The sequence below is a fragment of the Dipodomys ordii genome, unplaced genomic scaffold (genome assembly GCF_000151885.1).
Source record: "Dipodomys ordii isolate 6190 unplaced genomic scaffold, Dord_2.0 Scaffold11, whole genome shotgun sequence".
Taxonomy (NCBI): domain Eukaryota; kingdom Metazoa; phylum Chordata; class Mammalia; order Rodentia; family Heteromyidae; genus Dipodomys; species Dipodomys ordii.
Window position 1 is genome coordinate 16066222 of NW_012267227.1, and position 9906 is coordinate 16076127.

A 9906-nucleotide genomic window follows, 5' to 3' on the forward strand; every position below is an offset into this window, starting at 1 on the left:
AGAATAACGTCGGGTCGGGTCAGCGGGCGCTGCAGTAGTCGCCGCAGCGGCGATGGGAGCGGTGGGGACGAGGCGGCGGCGGCGGCAGGAGGAGGAGGAAGAGGAGGAGGAGCAGAGGCTGACACAAGAGCAGCGGCCGGGGGCGGCCTGCAGCAGCCCCAGCAGCAGCAGCGGCGGCAGGAACGGCAGCAGCAGCCGCCGCCGCCACCGCCAGTAGACGCGGACCGTACCCGAGGGGACTCGGCGGCCGGCCGGCCCTCGGAAGCCGCGCTCGGGTCCCGCCGCAGTGGGCGGCGGGGGATGGGCAGGCGGCGGCGGCGCTCCCGCCTGCCGAGGGGCGTCCCCTGAGGGCCCGGGCCCTCCACCCCAAATCTCTACGTCCGCCGCGGCCCAGGTAGGACACACCCCCCCCTCATCTCCTGTCCCCCACCGAACCCCAGGGCGCAGCTGGGGGGAAGGGGGTCCCTCCAGCCCGACCGCGCCCCCCCACCCCTCGCCTGACGAGGAAGGTGTGTGTGGGGGGGGTCGTAGGTCGCTGCCCACGCCCTGGGTAGACCCGGCCCCCCTTCGCCTCGGAGGGCGTCCTCCCCCCGACGCCCCACCCCCACCCCAGGCCGAACTCGGGAGGGTCACGGAGCTGCGTCTGTGGGTGACCCACATATCACCTGTGCTCCTCACGCCGCTCTCGTCACCCGGGGGGGGGGGACCGAACGCCGCCGAAGGTTCTTCAAAAGGCCCGGGGGTGGGGGGGGGATTCCGAAGTAGGAGCGGTTTCTTTCATTCCCCCCCACACACCCCCACCACACACACACACACACACACCCTCGTGTGTGGGGGCCTGTGGAGCCCCTCCCCTCAGCTGTGCCCGCCAACGTCGGGGTGTGGGGGGGGCGGTTAGTTACTTGGGGTGCCCAAGTGTCAGGGCCCCCAGGGAAATTTCTGGCGTTGACTAGAGATGATGGTGTTGATAAGCTGGGGTGCCCGGGGTGGGGTGGGGAGTGTGTGGGGGGAACAAAAGATGCCCCCCCACTCCGCGCCGTCAGAATCGGGGTGCCCGGACACCTTGCCCTACCTACAGTGAAGTTTATTTTGTGTCCGTCGGGGCTGCAGGCAGGCAGAGGGGGAGGGAAAAAAAATGACATTGAGTCGTACCCTGCTTCCGAATGAAAGTTGCTGGGCGGCCGCAGCGCCGGTGCTGACGGGCCGCCTGCCTCCCCTGCTCCGGACACGGTGCTTGCTTTGAATATTGAAGAGGGTGGGTTTTTATTTTATTTCATTATTGTCGTCATAACCGTGAGTGATTGTAGCCTCTGTATGATGCGGAAGTAATTGGATATTCAGTAGTTAGGTTACAAATGGGCATATCTGTGTGTGTGTGTGTGTGTGTGTGTGTGTGTGTACACCACATAGACACACAGTTTGGTTACAGTGTTTGACACTGTGAGCCATTGGTAGTTGTGTTGGTATTGAAGCACTGGGTTTACTAGAACAGACACTGTGTGTGTGTGTGTGTGTGTGTGTGTGTGTGTGTGTGTTTGGCTAGGAAGAGTTCATTTAGGGGACAGAATGTGAAATGTTCCCTCTTTTTAACTAAAGCCATAGTGATAACAGATATAACAATATGATTAATCTTGGAGAATGTTTCCAATGATGAGTAAGTATGTGGACTTAGGGTGGTATATAGTGATCCATACAAATTAGAAAAACATTGAAAGGACTCTTTAGTTTGGAGGTTTGTATTTCCTGTATGAGATGTCTTCACACTGGATGCTGGAAGCATAATTACAAAGGAAAGTTTTTCCATATGGTCCAGTGTTAGGAAGCGCTCTTTTTCTCTTAGAGTTTGGACACATAAATAAAGCTGCAGGTGTGCTCAGCAGTAGAGTGCCTGCCTGGCAAGCTTGGGGCCCTGAGTTCAAACCCCCATACCACAAAAAAGCCCATTGCTTCCATAATTTAATTTATAATATCAAATTGAAGCAAATTTGATCATGAGTAGGGAGCTAAGAATACTATATCTTGCTGATTATCTTGTACTATGATTCATACATAATTTAGTCAATTCTCTATTAAACATGACTTCAGATTTTATGTCTTCTTTTCGCTTTTAAGTACTGATTATTTTAATACCTCAGGAAAGTCAGGCAAATTGAACTCAATTATATAGAACTTCTTTAAAATGTAGTGTTAGTAGTGAAATTTGTATAAATTAGACAATTTTGAGGGCATTTTACATCAAAATATGAAAGGCATGGCTGTTGGTTTTTCAAAGTAAATGAATATCATAGTCATGATCATAGAATTTAAAACTCACTTTGGTGATGGGCAGGGAATTGAATTCTTTGTATGTTTTACAGTTTTAAAAAATAGTTTATTGGGCTGAGTGCCAGTTACTTATGCCTGTAATCCTAGCTACTTAGGAGGCTGAGATCTGAGGATCAAAGCCAGCACAGGTAAGAGGGACCCTAAGATTCTTATCTACAACTGAATACCAAAAACAACAACAACAACAACAACAAAAAAACCTGTAAGTGGAAGTTTGGCTCAAGCATAGAACTCTAATCTTGAGCAAGAAAGGTAAGGGATGATGTGCAGGCCCTGAGTTCAAGCCCTTGTACTAGCCATAATAATTTATTCAGATGACATCTTAATTTCAAATTATGGGTTACCTTTAGCTAAAACTACCAAGCTAAAATACTTCCAATTTTTTTTAACAGTGCTATGGTTTGAACTGAGGGGTCTGGGATAGCTAGGATTACAGATGTAAAACACTGTGCTCAGTTTATTGTTGAGATATGAGGTCTTGCTTTTTTCCCAGCCTGGCCTTGAGCCTCCCAATCTCTTGCCTCCTGAGTAGCTGGGATTATTAGGGTGAGCAACCACACCTGTCTACCTTCAGATTCTAAAGCCTCAGAGACTGTGAGACAGTAGATTTGCTGCTTTCAAAACAGATTACGGGAAATATTCAGTAGCCATTATGAACAAGTGTGAAATGGACTGATCACCAAAATAAAATAAACTTGGAGTATTAATGGAAATAGTAATGGAATATAGCTTCCTTTCTCACTTTAAGGTCCCATAGGAGAAGTTCTTCTATAGATAATGTGACCAGCAGCCTTTTCAGTTTGAGGTCATGTTACTAACAATTACTCTAGGAATCTCTTGATTTTTGCTCTTTCTTTCTCTCCTTTTTTTTTTTAAAGTAATTTTTCAGTACTGGGGATTGACCCAGCCTTGTGCCTGCTAGGTAAATCCATTAGAGCTCCACCTCTAGTCTATATTTGTATATACACATATAAATGTGCATACCATGTGATTTTTGTTGTTTTATTTATTCATTTATTGTAAAAGTGATGAACAGGGGGCTTACAGTTAAATAAGTAAGGTAATGAGTACATTTCTTTTTAAACAGTTACCCCCCTTTCTCATTTTTTTCCCACTTACCACTCCCTACTCCCCCCCTCCCAAGTTATAAAGTTCATTTTCAACATAGTGTCTAGTGAGTATCATTGTTGCATTGACCCTTCCACGGGTCAAATAAGCTTATATATAAGACAAAGGACAAAATAGAAATAACTGCAAGCCCTAGCCTTGAGCAAAAAGAAGCTCAGGGACAGTGCTCAGGCCCTGAGTTCAAGCCCCAGGATTGGCAAAAAAAAAAAAAAAAAAAAGGTTAGATAAATGGGATTGCATTAAACTGCAGAGCTTCTGCATGGCAAGGGACATAGCTACCAAGATAAATAGAAAGCCCATAGATGGGGTGAAGATCTTCACTAGCCATACAACAGAAAAGGGCCTCATATCTAAGATATACTTAGAACTCAAAAAATTAAACCCTACAAAACAAATCGTCAAAGAAATAACCATCCCATTAACAAGTAGGCTAAAGACTTAAAGAGAGACTTTCCTGAAGAGGAAATAAGAAAGGCTCAACTTCAAATAAGATCTGCTCAACATCTCTGGCGATAAAAGAAATACAAATCAAAACAGCATTGAGATTCCACCTTACCCCAGTTAAAATGGCCATTATCAAGAAATCTAATAACAACAGATGCTGGTGGGGATGTGGCCAAAAGAAAACACTAATACACTGTTAGTGGGAATGTAAACTTGTTCAACTACTCTGAAAAGCAGTATAGAGGATCCTCAAAAGACTAAGCATAGAGCTCCCCTATGACCCAGCAATCCCACTCCTGGGCATTTACCCAAATGACCTCAAATGAGGCCATACTAAAGCTACCAGCACCACCATTTTCATTGCAGCATTATTTACTACAGCTAAGCTATGGAACCAACCTAGATGGGTATCTTCAGTTTTTACAGTTTTGAAATGAAACACTTTTAATGCTATTTTACTTCGTTTTCTTCTTGCTGTTGCTGTTGGCAGCCAGTATATTGTAAATAATAGTGATAGTAGTAGCAGTTTTACCCCAAAGCTTCAGAGAACAGAACATTTTCCACTGAAAATATACAGTGCTTTTAAGACAAATTATGGTAAACTTTGGTGAACATTTTTTTAATGTGTGTGCCAGTCCTGGGGCTTGAACTCAGAGCTGGGGCACTGTCCCTGAGCGTCCCTGAGCTTTTTTTCTCAAGGCTAGCACTCTGCAACTTAAGCCACAGCTTCATTTCTGGATTCAATTTTAGTGGTGAATTGGAGACAATAGTCTCACAGGCTTTCCTGCCCAGACTTGCTTCGAATTACAGTTCTCGGATCTCAGCCTCCTGCATGGCTAGGATTATAGTCATGAGCTGCTTATATCAGGCAAATGAGTGTAGTCTTTAAAATTACATTAAAAAATTTGTTTTCACTTCATTAGGGGTAAAATTCCCCAATGTAAAAAGTTAACTGTTCTTTGAAAAATAATCTGGATCTATAATCATGTGTCCTTAAAAATGGGAGGTAGAAAGTAGTTTATTGGCTTTCTCTGGTGACCTATCAAGATTGGACTAACAATTTATTTTTTTTTGGGGGGGGGGGTCCGGTCGTGGAGCCTGAAGTCTGGGCCTGAGCGCTGTCCCTCAGCTCTTCAGCTCAAGGCTAGCACTCTATCACTTGAGCCACGGCCCCACTTCCAGCTTTTTTCTTTCTGCTTTTGTGGTGCTGAGGAATCGACCCAGGGCCTCATACATTCAAGGCAAGCACTCAACCACTGAGCCACCTTCCCAGCTCTATCTCCTCCCCCACCCCCCACCTTGGTCTAGTACTACCTCCATTTCTAAACTATCTCGAAAAAATAGTTTTATCACATTTTTCAGTGACTAATAAAGCAGCAATGGGGAATGAAATTTTCTGCTTTGTTAATCCTCTCTGAAAAATATTTGTATGTACACATACAGAGAAGTATGCTTTATTGATTGTGTGAATGTGCGCACGCGTGCACGCACGCGTGTTAGTATTGGCTTGAACTCAAGGCCTTCCACACTATACCTTAGCTTTTTCATCACTCTACCACTTTAAACCACATCTCAGCTTCCAGCTTTTTGCTAGTTAAATGGAGATGAGTTTCTTGAATTTGTCTTCCCATGCTTGCTTTGAGCTGCAATTCTCAGATCTCAGTCTCCTTTATTAATCTTGAGCCAAACAACTTGACAATCAAGAATACCCATTGACAAGTCTAGCCCTTGTTAAATTCACAGCAAACACATGTCTTTATACTGTTACATTTTATCCCTGGTCCCAGAAAGGCTGTGTCCATCTCATAATCCAGAAGGCATTCAGTCTGTCTCCATGAGTCCCATAAAAGTTTGAACATTGTTCAGAAGTCCACATTCAAAGTCTTCTTTGAGATGCTAATCCCCTGAAAAGTTAAAAAGAAGATTAAAGACTGGAAGTGATGGTGCATGCCTATAATCCCAGTTCCTTAGAAGCAAATACAGGAGGATTTCAAATTTGAGGCTAGCCTGGACAAAGTTATTGAGACTCTACCTCAAAAAGGATAGAAGTGGGAACATGGCTCAAGTGGTAGAGTATCTGACTAGCAAATACAAGGCTCTGGATTCAAATACCCAGTACTGCAAAAGGAAAAAAAAATTACAGCCTTCTGGCATACAATGACAAATGGTCAAGGTTCTCATTCCATATGGGAGGAATATAAAATAGCAAGTGGGAATGGCACCAAAGCAAGACCAAAACCTAGTAGGGCAAACATTATATGGGCCGCTCTATGTTGTGCATCCAGGGCTCCTGGTAGCACACATGACAGGTTCTTTGCTGAATGTCAATGGATGAGCTATAGGCCAATTCCTGAGAGAGTCCTTGTTCGCATTTGAAACTTCATGAAAATAGTCTCTAGTCTTCTGAGCTCCCACCAAAACCACCCGTTAGCTTCTGCTTGCTCCATTTTAGGCTTTCTCTAGTCCACTCCTCCAAACTCCTCCAGAAAACTGCTTCAAAGGCTGCCAAACCACATGGGCAAATAGAGCAGTGACCTCACTTTCCTGGCTCGATTTTTTTGTGTTAGACATCATCACTGTGACAAAATACTTTCACATAATAAACAACTCAGGAAAGGGTAGCCTTGTTTTGGTCCATGGTTTTAGAGGTTTCAGTCTTTGATACATCTGAGGTACCTGGTTGGGGGTGGGGGGTCTGAGCAGTTCACCAAATGGCGGTCGGGAAGCAGAGAGAGAAAGCTGTAAGGAGGGAAAACCCTCCTTTACACTCCGACCCCCAGCCTGTGGGATGGTGTCTATCACTGGTCATTTTTTTTAATTTAATTTAATTTAATTTGTGAACATACTGTACAGAGGGGTTACAATTACATGGGCAGGATAATGCGTACATTTCTTACCAAGCATTGCAGCCTCCTCCTTTGGTTTACCCTTCACATCCCTTCCCAGCCTCCCCCCCCCCCCCCCAATCCCAATCCTTGTCCTTCCCCCCCTTCCCCCCCTCACTGGTCATTTTTTATTGTCAGATGTAATTTTACAATGTTGTGTATTTGGTTTTCTTTTTTTAAGTATTTTAAAAAATATTTTTGGAAGTTGCTTTAGGATACAGTTAATTGAAAATAGTTTCAGAAGCCGGGCGCCGGTGGCTCACACCTGTAATCCTAGCTACTTCAGAGGCTGAGATCTGAGGATCACAGTTCAAAGCCAGCTTGGGCAGGAAAGTCTCCAATTAACCACCAGAAAAACAGAATTGTCGCTGTGGCTCAAGTAGTAGAGCACTCGCCTTGAGCTGAAGAGCTGAGGGACAGCACCCAGGCCCAGAGTTCAGGCCCTACAACTAACCAAAAAAAAAAAAAAAGTTTCAGGACTTCAAGGCTATGAATATTTAAAATTTTTTCTTCTCTTTTTTGTCTTTTGCCACTATTCCTGAGGCTTGAATTCAGGGCTAGGCACTGTCCCTGAGCAAAAAATGCTAGTGCTCTACCACTTGAATCATAGCTCCACTTCAGCTTTTGGGTGGCTAATTGAAGATAAAAGTCTCACCAACTTTCTTGCCCTGGCTGGCTTCAAACTGCTATCCTTGGATCTCAGCCTCCTGAGTAACTAGGATTACAGGTGTGAGCCATAAGCAGCAGCAGCTGCTGCTCCTGCTCCTCCTCCTGCTCCTTCTTCCCAGTATTATTTTTTTGCTGTAGCACTTGGGTATGCAGGTGTGTAAGCATCAAGACTATTCTACCTGGTCTTGACTGCTTGATTTCAACACATGCTGATCACTCCTCTAGTTTCAAGGAGAACCCTCTGTAGATTTCCAACTTTTCTCCTCTCCAATCTTCTACCTGTGGTAAACTCTAGCTTCCTTGGCCTCTTAACTTTTCCTCAGCTTATGGAGACATATGGGCTCTGTTTGTGTTTCCCCATTCCCAGTCCTCACCCTGAAAACTCCCCCAGGCAGTGAACTGCTTTCTCTTTCTCATCCATCCCTGTGCTGTGCTGCCTGTTGTTCAATGACTGAAATCAGTTGTTTCATGAATTTTGTCTGTTTTTCTAGTTGCCTAAGGTGGGAGGGTAACTTTTCTTCCTTTTACACTATCCTCGCCAGTACAGTGGTGGGTGTGTTTAAATCTTAAAGAGTAGTCATTCCCCACTATGCCCTAAATAAAGCTTCAAGTATATTTCCTCACTTTTAAATACACCATGAACTTTTTTGATGATTAATTCTGGCATCATACTCTTTGAGATTAAAATCATGACTAAAAATAACTTTTCTTATTTTTTTTGTTAAAGAACAGAAACTTATATAAACCATACATGACGTTTATAAAATCTGTGCTGTTTATTTCATGAATTATCTAGCTTGCATCTCATGGATAAAGGAAGATATTGCTTCAGATCATCTCCTAAATGAACTTTTTCTCTGAAGTGCTTTGCCTCCTGAATCAGAATGAAGTTGATGCACTTCTTGTTTTTGTTTTTTGTTTGTTTGTTTGTTTTGTGGCACTGGACATGCTATGCTGAGCTATAATTCACATTCTCTTCATTTTTTGCAGTCTCAATTGATTCATGTGTTTCAAGTCTATGTGTTCTTTTTTCTCAGCATTTTCACTGGGGATGCAGTTCAGTGATAGAATGCATAAAACCCTGGGTTCAGTCTCTGGCACCAGAAAATAACAACAGAAACCCCCAAAGTAGCTTTTTAAGAACTTCTTTTTCTTTCTTTTGTTTTTTGAAGACCTTATTCTTTTTACTTCCATTTTTAAAAAATACTGTTATTTGGACTTGAACTCAGGGTCTGGGTGCTATCCCTGAGCTTTTTTGCTCAAGGATAGCAGCACTCTACCACTTGGGCCATATCTCCGTTTCTGGCTTCTTACTGTTTAATTGGAGATGAGTCTCATAGACTTTTCTGCCCAGACTGGCTTCAAACTGTGATCCTCAGATCTCAGCCTCCTAAGTTGTTAGAATTATTGGCCATTAGTGCCCAGCTATTTTTATTCTTTTCTGATCAACTAATTTTCTACTTACTTTAAAAGCAAAATTATAACAATACTAGAAGTAGTGATCATAGCTGTAGAAAAATAATTTTGTCATACTGCCAAAAACATTTTTATGTAAATTTGATAAGTAATCATTAAAGTTTCTTTTCTGGAAATCAGATTTAAATGCAGTGATCATACAAAGATGCCCATTTCCCTTAATCTAAACAAGCCAGGGACTATTTTGGATTAGATTATGTCTGTAGCTGTGACTATTCCTCCTGTTAAGTAACTTATAAAATGACATCATAAGTAATGACTATCATTTATTGTGCCCCAACAGTTTGTGAATACTATGATAAATATGATAAATTAAGTCTTTACTAGTGTTAATATATTAGTGCTTTCAATTCTTAATCACTATTGTTACAGTGGAAATAAGAAGGAAAAGGAGAAATAATGGGCCTAACAGTCAGAATTGATCTCTGTTTTGTGAAGTTGTCCCTGGAGTTAGATGATGATAAATTTGCTTCAGTGATATGTTTATTTCTCAGATAATATTCCTTAGGGAATGCTCTTTATTGTCTTACTTGGTCCTGGGTTTTTTTGTTTATATTGAGATCAAGCCCAGCCTTTCCTGTTTTATTTTTTCACTTTTCATACACTAAAAATCATTTCCAACCATGAGCCGGTGGCTCACGCCTGTAATCCTAGCTACTCAGGCGGCTGAGATCTGAGGATTGCAGTTCAAAGCCAGCCTGGGCTGGATATCTCTAATTAACCACCAGAAAACCAGAAGTGGTGCTGTGGCTCAAGAGTGCTTGCCTTGAGCTGAAGAGCTGAGGGCCTGAACTCTGGGCCTGGACGCTGTCCCTCAGCTCTTCAGCTCAAGGCTAGCACTTTGCCACTTGAGCCACAACACCACTTCTGGCTTTTTCAGCTTATGTGGTGCTGAGGAATTGAACCCAGGGCCTCATGCATGCAAGGCAAGCACTCTACCACTGAGCCACCTTCCCAGACCCAATAAAGTAATTTTTAT

General features: G+C 43.4%; 1 protein-coding gene across 2 annotated transcripts in view; it reads left to right on the forward strand.

The window, feature by feature from the left end:
- The window catches only part of Ttbk2 (tau tubulin kinase 2), a 73471-nt gene continuing 63565 nt past the window's right edge, over positions 1 to 9906 (forward strand). For both annotated transcript variants that reach the window (XM_013010174.1, XM_013010175.1), the window contains exon 1: positions 1 to 394. The gene's annotated coding sequence lies outside the window, so the exon portion shown is untranslated. The remainder of the gene's footprint in view (positions 395 to 9906) is intronic.